The sequence below is a fragment of the Musca domestica genome, unplaced genomic scaffold, assembly GCF_030504385.1.
Source record: "Musca domestica strain aabys unplaced genomic scaffold, Musca_domestica.polishedcontigs.V.1.1 92, whole genome shotgun sequence".
In the NCBI taxonomy this organism is placed as follows: domain Eukaryota; kingdom Metazoa; phylum Arthropoda; class Insecta; order Diptera; family Muscidae; genus Musca; species Musca domestica.
The window spans coordinates 2,447,873-2,459,991 of record NW_026712441.1 but is presented as its reverse complement, the minus strand read 5'-3'; the positions used below and the strand labels follow the sequence as shown (position 1 = coordinate 2,459,991).

Below are 12,119 nucleotides of genomic sequence, written 5' to 3'. Positions count from 1 at the left end.
AATGTACTAAAATCGTCAAAATACCTTATATCGGGAGGTACCGTTATATGGGGGCTATGCCAAAACGTGGACCTACATGGCTCATTTTCAATACCAAAAGTCCTGCAGACATAATATACATTTGAGTAAAATATTATCAACCTTCTTCATTTTGTTCGGACGACATCGGGGTCTAAAATTTATATTTTAAGGTGTTACAAACGGAATGACAAACTTAATATACCCTCCATACTATGGTGGAGGGTATAAAATTGAGAGACTTGAAGTGGATTAAGGACTTTGTCTTTCCTTTGTATTTATACCAAATAATTGATACACAAACTAAAGTTTTTCACTTCTCATTCCAATATGTCCTAACCATGAAATTCCATTAACATGTCCTTATCACTCACTACCATTTGATGAATGGCTAAAAAAAAATCCATTTGATATATTACCTCTTTTCAAATTAAGCGATTTCAGGATATTTGTATTTCCTTGCGTGCCTGACAAAATGCTATTAAAACAAAAGTGATTTGTTCAACTAATCACAATGGCTAATAAAAATGTTTCAGCAATTTAAAAGTTAAACGCAAACCAAATTCTGAAACCTATCCCCACAATTTCAATCAGACGGGTATGTAGTTGTGAGGTAAACATTCCACCAATAGGATTGTTGTTGTGTGGAGACCGGCTAATTGAAATGGTAGGGATGGAGAAGGATGGGAGGGAGCGAGCAACAAGTGTTTGCGTGTTTTCACGCTCAAACATATTTCAAATAAATTGAAAGTTAAATGCTTGTGGGGATGTTAAAAGGAAATAGTAAATGCAGGGTGGGTTAGAAATAGGAAGTGATGAATGAAAGCATGTGATTTGGTAATACTATAATAGTAACCGGCTTTTAAGGGGGTCTATGATAGTTGAAACAAATGTTAAGATTCTGTTTATATATATCTTTCCCGTCAGCTGTAATATATTTATTGAGTTGTTGCTCAGATAAATATGTATATATGTTATGATAATCCCTCATCATCTTAAAGAGCTGCACCTATGCGCAGAGAGAAAACTCAGCATCACAGCCATTCTCAGCTGTTCCACAATGTTTGTAAACAAATATTCCAGAACGGAGGAATAACTTTACGTTGCGGTTTCCAAAACAACAGCAGCATTTACCCATATTTTCGTGCTTTTATAGAAAATAACGAAACTCGGCGTACATATGTATGTCATACATGGGAAACCGTTCGTATGTATGTTTTGGGTACCGCGTATTTGTAATAAATAATACATTTTTGGAAAAATATGGTTCAGATAAATGCATTTTTGTGAAAAACTGAAAGTTTAGTAATTTCTCTCACCATCTGGAAGAGAAGCATCGCATGCGCAGAGCAAAAAATTCAGCATCACAACAATTATCAGCTGTTACTTAATGTTTGTAAACAACTCCCTAAAAACGATGAAATGTTTCAAGCTTCTATTGCCAAAACATAAGTACATTAATATGTACTTAAAGGTTCAATAAATAGTTAATTGTGTATTTTTGGAACTTCACGTTCACAGCTAAAACATGAAATCTGGCCAGTAAATCACTGCGGGAAATGAGGAAGAGATCTTAAAAATTGTAATAACGCATAAATTGTCCAAACCTACTCAAAATCACGATTTAAAAAATTGAATTACGCAGAAAATTACATCATTGTTAGAAAAAAAAAAATAAAATAAAAAATAAAATAATTTCTCGTTAGACAGAAAGTTTTTCGGTTCAATAAAGTAATGATATTTTTGTTTTAATACATAGTATCGATAAAACCCTTTAATTTCTAGGGTTACTTTTGAATAGATGGATCAGCATAGAGCTTTTAAAACATTTGGGTATTTCTTGAAATCGACATTTTTGTAAAATTCACTGAGAATTTCACAAAGCAAGCTATGAGCGGCATTTTTGTAAATTTTTTAGGATATACCACTTTGTCCTGGCGCCTTTCTATACCCTCCACCATAGTATGGTTTGTAACACTTTCTTGATCAGCATAAAATTCTATGTCGATTTAGCGATGTCCGCCTGTGGAAATAACTCAAGCTTCCGAACAAAATGAAAAAGGTTGATAAAATGTTACTCAAATGTATATTATGTCTGCAGGACTTTTGGTATTCAAATTTGGTTTTTGAAGTTCGTAAAGGATACTACAGCCTAAGACAGAAAATTGTCTGTGCAGGTCCATAGCCCTCGTATAACGGTGCCTCCCGATACACCGTATTTTGATAATTATTCACCGGAATTGTTTCAAATTTGGTATTTGAAATTCGGACACTACAGTCTAAGGTGGAGAATTGTCTGTGCAGGTCCACGTCTTCGTATAATCCCCATAAAACGGTACCTCTCAATATTCGGTACTTTTATGATATTAGCTACATTATTCACCGATTTTTTTTTAAAGTTTCACATTTTATACCCTCCACCTAAAAAAGTATGGAGGGTATATTAAGTTCGTCATTCCGTTTGTAACTCATCGAAATTTTGATGATTTTATTTTTTTTCGGTATTTTGATGATTTTAGCCACATTTTTCAATGGAATTGTCTGAAATTCCACAAAAGGAGCCCCTTCTGGACATTTTACCCCCTCAAAAAGAATTGTCTATATAGGTCCACGATTTCAATGGAATTGTCTGAAATTCCACACAAGGAGTCCCTTATGAGTATTTCACCCCCTGAAAGAGAATTGTCTACATAGGTCCACGATATCGTATAGCCCCCATATAACGGTACCCCCCGATATTCGGTATTTTGATGATTTTAGCCATATTTTTCAACGGAATGGTCACAAGGGGTTTTTAGTACACAAGGGGTTCTTTGTGAGCACTTTACCACCCGACAGAGAGTTCTCTATATAGGTTAACGATAACGCATAGCTCCCATATAACGATACTCCGCGATATTCGGTATTTTGATGATTTTAGCCACATTTACCAATCGTATTGTCTGAAAATCCACACACGGAGTTCTTTGTGAGCACTTTTCATCCACGAAACGGAATTGTCTATATAGGTCCACAATATCGTATATTCCCCATATAACGGTACTCCCCTATATTCGGTATTTTGATGATTTTAGCCACTTTTTCCAATGAGTACTTTACACGCAGACATGGATATGTCTTTATAGGTCCACAATATCGTATATCTTCCCATATCGGCACCTTCCTATATTACATATTTTAAAGATTTTATAAGAATTTCTAATGGATTTTATTTTTTTGGAAATTTTTCTAATTCGTTCCAAATGGTGGAGGGTATTCAAAGTTCGGCCCGGCCGAACTTACTGCTTTTTTACTTGTTTATATTGTAAAGGATTATGACAAAAGTTGCCTATACAGGTCCACGTCTTCGTATAGACCCTAATATAACGGCTACATTCGGTATGTTTAAGATTTTAACACAATTTTTAACGGATTTTATTTTTTTTGAAAATTGCAAAATTCTTTGCATATGGTGGTATTGAAAGTTCGGCCCGGTTGAACTTACAGCTTTTTTTCTTGTTATTCTCAGCCTAATACCATTGCATAGGCGATGTAGGTCAATGCTTCTTAATAAAACCATACCCCAATCTGAACCGATTTCAATATGGTTTGGCAAATTTATTTTTTTACCAAACCTGGTCACTCATGCCGAATTTCATTGGAATCGGACATACGTATCGTGTTTGGCGCATCAAATATGTGAAATCTGCCGAACATATATTTTGTAGCTATATCATTGAAATTAGAGATACATAGCATGTTTGGTGAATCAAATACATGAAATCGGCCGAAAATGTATATGGGAGCTATACCAAATTACCAATTCACAAAAACCATCTTTATTCTCATCCATAGCTTATTAAGAATTTTCAAGTCCCTTGTCATAATAGGAATTCTGTTGTTTCCCCCGCTTTTAGTACAAATCCATATTTTTTACAGACCAACTTTTTCTTTATTTAGTGTCATTTGGTACCTTTAAATATTTATTTTTAAAAAGTAAAAAGAAGACAAAAAATAGTGGCAATTCTTCATAGTCGATTTGATCTATTAAATGATTTATACCTCTGAAGCCATATGGCTCAGGGTATAGAAACTAGTAGATGAGAGCGCCTTATTTTGTGTTAATTTAATTTTGCATGCAAGTTCTACTCATTTATTTGGTAATAGAAACGATTTTTGAGAAATAAATTTTATAAATAGTACAATGTAGTGCTATATTACAGGGTCTCCATGTCAATGATATCAAATTGACTATCACTATGTACCTTCTAATTACTCTTTTTTTAGATTCGCACACCAGAAGCAATGATCATATCAAATTTCTAAATTCTAGATCTACCCAGCGAAGATAGTACTTTTCATACACTTTAGAATCGAAACCTTCTTTGGACTGCAAGTGTTGCTAACTCTTTGTATAGTACAATATAGTATTATATTGCATGTCCGCACATTAACGGTTATATATCCACCCAGCAGCAATGGTACAAAACTTAGTACTCTCCTTTTCCCATTTATCTATTCGTCCATCCAATGCGAACAGCTTATTCAGTACTTATGGTACCGTGATGGTTAGTTTATCATAGTCAAACCTGCATATAACAACTAAAAACAAAAAAAAAAAACATTAAGTTCGGCCGGACCAAACTTTTAATACTCTCCACCTTAGGGTAAAAGAAACATTAGAAGAAATGTGGCAAAAACCATTGAAATGCCGAATATCGGGAGGTACCGTTATATGGGGGCTAAACCAAAACGTGGACCTATAATTACAATGTTTCGCCACACGAACTAAGACCCATTATGACCCACAAATACCAATTTTTAGACAGATCAGTGAAAAAATGTGGCAAAAACCATCAAAATACCGAATATCGGGAGGTACTGTTATGTGGGGGCTATACCAAATCATGGACCCATACATGCAATGTTTCGCCACCGGAGCTGGAACCCATTATGACCAACAAATACCAATTTTCAGACAAATCCGTGAAAAAAGGTTGCAAAAATCATCAAATTACCGAATATCGGAAGGTACCGTTATATGGGGACTATACCAAATCATGGACCCATACATGCAATGTTTTGCCACCGGAGCTGGACACCATTATGACCCACAAATACCAATTTTTAGACAAATGCGTGAAAAAATGTGGCAAAATAAAACTAAAATACCGAATATCGGGAGGTACCTTTATATGGGGGCTATACCACAACGTAGACCTATACATGCAATGTTTTGCCACACGCTCAGAGACCCGTTATGACCTACAAATATCAATTTCAAGACAAATCCGTGAAAAAATGTGGCATAAATCATCAAAATACCGAATATCGGGAGGTACCGTTATATGTGGACTATACCAGAACGTGGACCGATATATCTCATTTTCAATACCAACTATCCTAGACACAATGCAAATAGCTCTACTAAATGTTGGCGCTCTACGTCAAATAATGTGGGCTGTGATTTCAACAGACAGACGGACAGACAGACAGACGGACATCGTTAAATCGACTTAGAATTTTATGCTGATTATGAATATATATATACTTCATGGGGTCTAAGACGAATATTTAAGGATTTTACAAACGGAATGACAAAGTTAATATACCCTTCTTTCCAAGGTGGAGGGTATAAATATATTATTTTCGGCCGGACCGAACTTTCTATACCCTCCACCATACATATTTTGTTAGAAAATGTGCCATTAATTATAAAAAAAAACTTAAACGTGGCCCTGTATATTATTTGTTACGGCCAAAACGTGGAGTCGATCTAGGGGTGTACGTCTGTCTGTCTCTCGAAGGAAATATCCGATTTGGTCCAAACTTGATACATCGTAATATTATGGTCAAACTTAGATCGAGTTCGTAGGTGGGCAACATCGGATCACTCCTTTGGTAACTCGCCCACAAAAGGTCAATATTTTCAAAGAAAATATTTTACCTCATAGAAAGAAAAAGAATCATTCGATTTTGTGCAAAATTAGCAAATCCCAATATTTTTGTCAGTGCTAGGGCTTCAAGTATGTACCTCCCCCACAAAGGGTGGACATTCGGATAGTTATAACTCTTATAAAATGTGAAATAAGAGGCCGATTTTCTTCATATCCCATGTTTATCAACACAATATTCGGTGTAAAGATGGGATATATCGGTTCACTCTGGTACCTCCCTCACAAAGAGTCAAAATTTTGAATAATTATATATCTCATAAAATGTGAAAAAACATTCTTCAAATTTCACACAGCCCATGTGTGAATCCGTCTGTCAATGTATTTTTGTGAACAAAATGCAGGTCGCATTTATTGTCCGAATGAGATGAATTTTTCCAAACAATATTTGTTTGGCCCAAGGACGAAACCTATTGAAATTGGTGAGAATCGGTTCAAATTTATATTTAGCTCCCCTACATATTTTCAACCGATTTCGGGTTATTGTGTACTAAATGGCCAATATCAGTCCAAATGAAATTTGGCTCTTCCGACGGAATTCAGCATAGAAGCAAGTACATAAAATTTGATGAAAACCGATTCAGTGATAGCTATAGTTCCCATATATATGTTTCATCTGGTTTGGGGGTTTAAGTCCCTCACATTCGTACTATGCACTCCACAAGAATGATATTTGGTATCAGATAACTTATGGAGCTCAACAATACCTCTCCCGTGTAAATCTTTATCCAATATCAGGTTTATTGGGCAACAAATGTTAAATATCAGCCTAAATGGACTAAATTTTGGCAATTCCGACTGAATTCATTCTAGAAATAAGTATTTCAAATTTGATGAAAATCGGTTTACATATAGCTATAGCTTCCATACATATGTTTTATCCGATTTGGTGTTATAGTCCCTCACATGCGTAATATGAACTCCACAATAATAATTTTTGGTACCAAATATCAGACACAGCTCAGAAATCATTGTTTAAAATGGTACTACATTTGGTACAATTTGGATTTGGGTGAACCAATAGAGCTCGAATCCAGAAATTTTGAATTAAGACAAATGATGAATTAATCGACAAAGAGTTATGGGGCTAGCATAAAAACGTGGACCTACTTCTTTTATATGACAATAATCCGAACTGAGAATTCAAAATGAGAAATCAAATATTATGGCGAACTGTAATATGCGGTCTATGCAAAATAGTGGAACGAATTGGAAATTTTACAAAAAAAAAGGATTTATATCCATCCGGATATACTTGCTATACCTTAAATCGCTGTTTAAGCGTCACGCCTATTTCATATATATATTTCACAGTTTAACCATATTTTATTTACTAATTTCGGAAAATGTTGGTAAGAGTTTTTAGTAAGCAGAAGACAACACCGCAAAAAAAAAAATAAATAAATAAATAAATAACTCTATATATGCTCACGATTTGGAAAACCCTCATATGATTTTAGCTATTTCCGGTTGTTTCAATGTTTCGGAGTAGCGCCCATATAAAGGTACCTTCTGAATTTAGCTGTTTCGCGAGTCTTGACCACATTCACCAATCGATTTGGCTAAAAATGTGTATTTAGGATACTCTGGGGTAGAGAACAATCTCACAGAATAATTTCCAAAAGGGCATTTGTTTTAATAAGTGTACCCCTAAGTCCAAGTTTCAAACCAATATGGGGGATTGGCAAATTCCAAATGAATGTGATGGTACTTGGTCAGAAAAGAAAATTTTGTATTCTATTGAATTTGTAAACCTTAAGAGAATATTGTTTGGGAACGTAGACTTGGGATGTACGTCTGTAAGAGGTAAACTTCAAAATGTCAAACCTGGGGCTCATTCGGCCGGAAATTGTGGTAGAAACATGCAAAATGATGAATGTTAGAAAGTAGCACGAGACCGAACCAAATTTTCGTCATTAAATTATACTATGATGAAAACTATGGACTTTATGAGGTATCCAAAGCTGAATTTTATGGGGTATCCAAAGCTGAAACAGTAAGTTCGGCCGGGCCGTACTTTGAATACCCTCCACCGTTTGGAATGAATTAAAAAATTAAAAAAATAAAATCATTTGAAAATTTTGTTCAAATCTTTAAAATACCTAATTTCGGAAGGTGTCGATATATGGGGGGATATACGATATTGTGCACCTATATAGACAAATCATCAAAATCCCGAATATCGGGGGTACCGTTATATGGGGGATATACGATATTGTGGACCTATATAGACAAAATTATGTCTGGGGTAAAGTGCTCAAAAAGAACTCCTTATGTGGATTTTCAGACAATACCATTGGAAAATATAGCTAAAATCATAAAAAATACCGTTATATGGGGGATATACGATATCGTGGACCTATGTAGACAATTCTCTTTCATACTGTTGTATGGGGGCTATTCGATATCGTGGATCTATATAGATAATTCTCTTTCAAGGGATAAAGTACTCACAAGGAACTCCTTGTGTGGATTTTCAGACCTTTCCATTAGAAAATGTGGCTAAAATCATCAAAATACCGAATATCGGGAGGTACCGTTATATGGAGGATATACGATATCGTCGGCCAATATAGATAATTCTCCTCCGAGGTATAAAGTACCCACAAGGAACTCCTTGTGTGGATTTTCAGACGATTCCGTTGGAAAATGTGGGTAAAATCATCAAAATTCCGAATACCGGGTGGTACCGTTATATGGGGGCTATACGATACCATGGACCGATAAAGCCCATCTTCGAACTTGACCTGCCTGCAGACAAAAGAGAGATCTGTGCAAAATTTTAGCTTCCTATCTTAATTCGTTTAGACTGTAGCGTGATTACAACAGACTGACGGACAGACAGACGGACGGGCAGGGCTAAATCGTCTTAGAATTTTACGCTGATCAAGAATATATATATATACTTTGTTGGGTCTAAAATGATTATTTCGATGATTTACAAATGCAATGACGAACTTAATATACCCTACATACTATATACGGTGGAGGGTATAAAAAATAATTAGCATCTTACGGTAATGGGTGTAAAGGAGTAAATAATTTTTACTTTTCTAAAATCATTCTGCCCTCAATTATATAGAATCACTTAATGGTGGAGGGTATTCAAAGTTCGGCCCGGTGGAATTTACAGCTTTTGTACTTGTTTTAATATCATCCTTCTCGAGGTGATATAATTAATGTTATTTGGTATAAAAGATAAAAATGTCTCCGTCAAATTTAGTGAACATCGATTCAGAATTGGATATGCCTCCCATATATTAGTTTCCTCTGAAACCAAATTATAACTGCTCTAAAGCCAAATGTTGATAGGTGGTATGATCTGCTTCAAATAAATTATTTTTTTACCGGAGCTCTACTAATTTTGCATAGTGGCGGCCCCGCCCGACTATCAAATTTTCCTTACTGGTTTAAAAGTTAAATTAAATTATTTAAAAACGTAGTTGGAATGTAGTTCACAGCAACAGGCTCTTGAAGTGCCGATGAATGGGAGCATATGCCCTCATCCACTTGTTGCTGCAACAGATTCCAGATGTTCCAGATAAAATTCTAAGAGAGCAATTCGAAATCCCTCTCAGCATCTCTAAAAGAGTAGCATCCAATGCGCAGAGCAACATAATTATTCAATCAGCTGTTTTTGTAATGTTTGTAAACAGTCTGTCGGCATTTGCATTACTACAGTATTTGTTTTTGTTGCACTGGAGACAGCTGTTGGCCCAAATATTTTGTTATCTATTCTAAAGTGTGAGAATGAGGGGTGGTGGAATGTCACTTTTGTATGTCATCTATCCGTTTGATAAACGCAGACTCCAAATCTTGGGATTCCAGTATAGAGACATGGAAATTTTTTCACCAACTCTATAGAGGTCGCCTTTGTTCGATGAAAAATTTTCACTCTTGCTTACATAATCACTTGAAGAACATTTTCACTTTTAATTTCAATATTTTCTATAAATTTTCATTAATTTTTCATAACATTTAGTTTATTCATAACGCTTCACCTTAATTTCTTGTTTTTACACAACCGCTACCGCACCCACGTTTATTATTTGCCCAATAATTGCTGATGGCTAACACTTCATTAGGATCGAATTGAACAGCAAATATGGGTTTGGTTTTATACGTTTCTTGCAATTAATTTGGATTTTAATTGTGCGAACAATTTCAAAGGTAATTTTCAATCGGATTTTTATTTTTTCTTTGTTCAGGACAAAGAAAAACTTACATTTTGATTATTTTGTTAACTGGTTTCCGATTTGATTGGCAGAGTAAAATACTTTTTAACGGTTCGAAGCTTCGGATGTAACTGAAAAGGGAAAAACTGTATCAGCCAAGGAGTGTAACGACAAATGACGAGTATCTTGCCTTTCGTTAAATACACACGCACACGCACACACATATGTAAACGGAGCGCCAAACTCACATAAGAGAGAAGATATACACAGGAATTCATCTGTATGACCAACAGTGCGTATGGGGGATGTCCTAGTGGTTTGCAAGTGTTTGTTGAATACAGGGTGTAGATAAATTATTAGGTCTAATGAAATTTTGCGAGTAAATATGAAGTAAAATAATTGTAGAATTCAGAATTATTATTAACAAGTAAGCAAAGGCGGGGCCGACCATGTAATACCCTACAACACTATAATATGTAAGAAGCCCTCTTATGTTCAAATTCATTTTGGAAGATTTCATTTTTAAGATTATGTCACGGAGCACTGCCCAGATATTACCCTTAGCATTTTGACCAGGGACATTTGTCCAATATTTACGCACTCCGTCTTGCTGTTAGTTGTTGTGGTCCATTTTACAACTAAATATAAACCAATGGTCGTCCAAAATTCTAGAATTTTTCCCTGTCCTTAACTCTCTTCTTAGGCGTGTCAATTGACTTCAATTATGTATGAGGAATTTTTTTCTGTTTTTGGTTCATTAGAACCCCTAAATATTTTGCTATCATCTCTAAATGCAAGAGACCGCTCTGTATCTTCAAATTTAGTCTCATCTATATGATTTTCTTGTCTATGATATTTGACTTTATTCGTCAACGAAATCAGCATAAAAAAGCCAGAAGTTCCCCTTTTGTGTATTTCGGATATCGTCTGTAAGTAATTCTACCCGCTGTCCTAAACTCTAACTTCATGAGAGATTTCGTGTCCTTTGGTTTCTATTTGTGACTTTTATAACGACTGCAAAATCAAGAAGATTTTTAGTTGTTAGTCCATTTTAACCCCTAAATATATTGTGGACATCTTTGAAAACAATAGGCCAAGCCCTTCTAAACCTTACCCTACCCTTGTAAAAATGTTCGTGAGGATCGGACGATGATTGCAATCTGTATATAATAACCCCTACCTGTGTTGCAAGGTGAAAAATATTACAAAATATATACTTCAATATTTTAAGTCAAATTGAAAAAATCGCATGCGATAAAAAATATCAAAATTAAAAAAAGGCCACAAAATACTACAAAATCTATATTAGCATCTTTATTGGCGTCTTTTTATGCTATTTGTTAGATTTTATACTTTTATGCCAAGACGGCATTCTGAATTGACAAAATTTGTCAAAGTTGGTCCAGCCATTCTTGAGATATAAGCATTCAAGCTAACATCCCCTTCCTTTGTATTTATACATTGTATATAATTCGCTATATATATCCGATATATTTACTATCGACATCTACGCAACGGTTAGAATTAACCTTTTCGTCTATTTATGTTTTCGCCGGGATTAAAAATATTCGCGGTTTAATGGAAAATTTGAATTTTATTTAACACAAATGTTATGGTCTATTTCACCCACTAAATATTACCCGATGACCATTCAAATTGGAAGGTTTCTGCCCAACCCTAAGTTCTAGCACCATGCTAACTTCTGCGTCGATTGATCTATAATTACGAGCTGTAGAGCAACTGCAAAATCAGACAATTTTTCAGTTTTTGGTCCATAACCTAAATATTACGCTATCATCTCCAAAACCAATAGGCTTTTATTCTGGAAGCCGGAAGCCGGGCACACTTAAAGAAAAATTGTAATCAGCTGGTAGCTCTACCTAACCTTTTTATTGTACCATGGGTAAAACTATGAATTAAACAATAAAAACGTATAAGTTATGAAATAGCAATCTAATTCATATTAATCATACGTATAAAAGAATTGCACCAA

General features: G+C 35.0%; 1 protein-coding gene across 1 annotated transcript in view; it reads right to left on the bottom strand.

The window, feature by feature from the left end:
* The window catches only part of LOC101899092 (protein unc-80 homolog), a 61,703-nt gene extending 51,444 nt beyond the window's left edge, over positions 1-10,259 (bottom strand). Inside the window, 1 exon segment of the mRNA XM_059132008.1 lies at positions 10,177-10,259. The gene's annotated coding sequence lies outside the window, so the exon portion shown is untranslated.
* Positions 10,260-12,119: the final 1,860 nt, after the last annotated feature.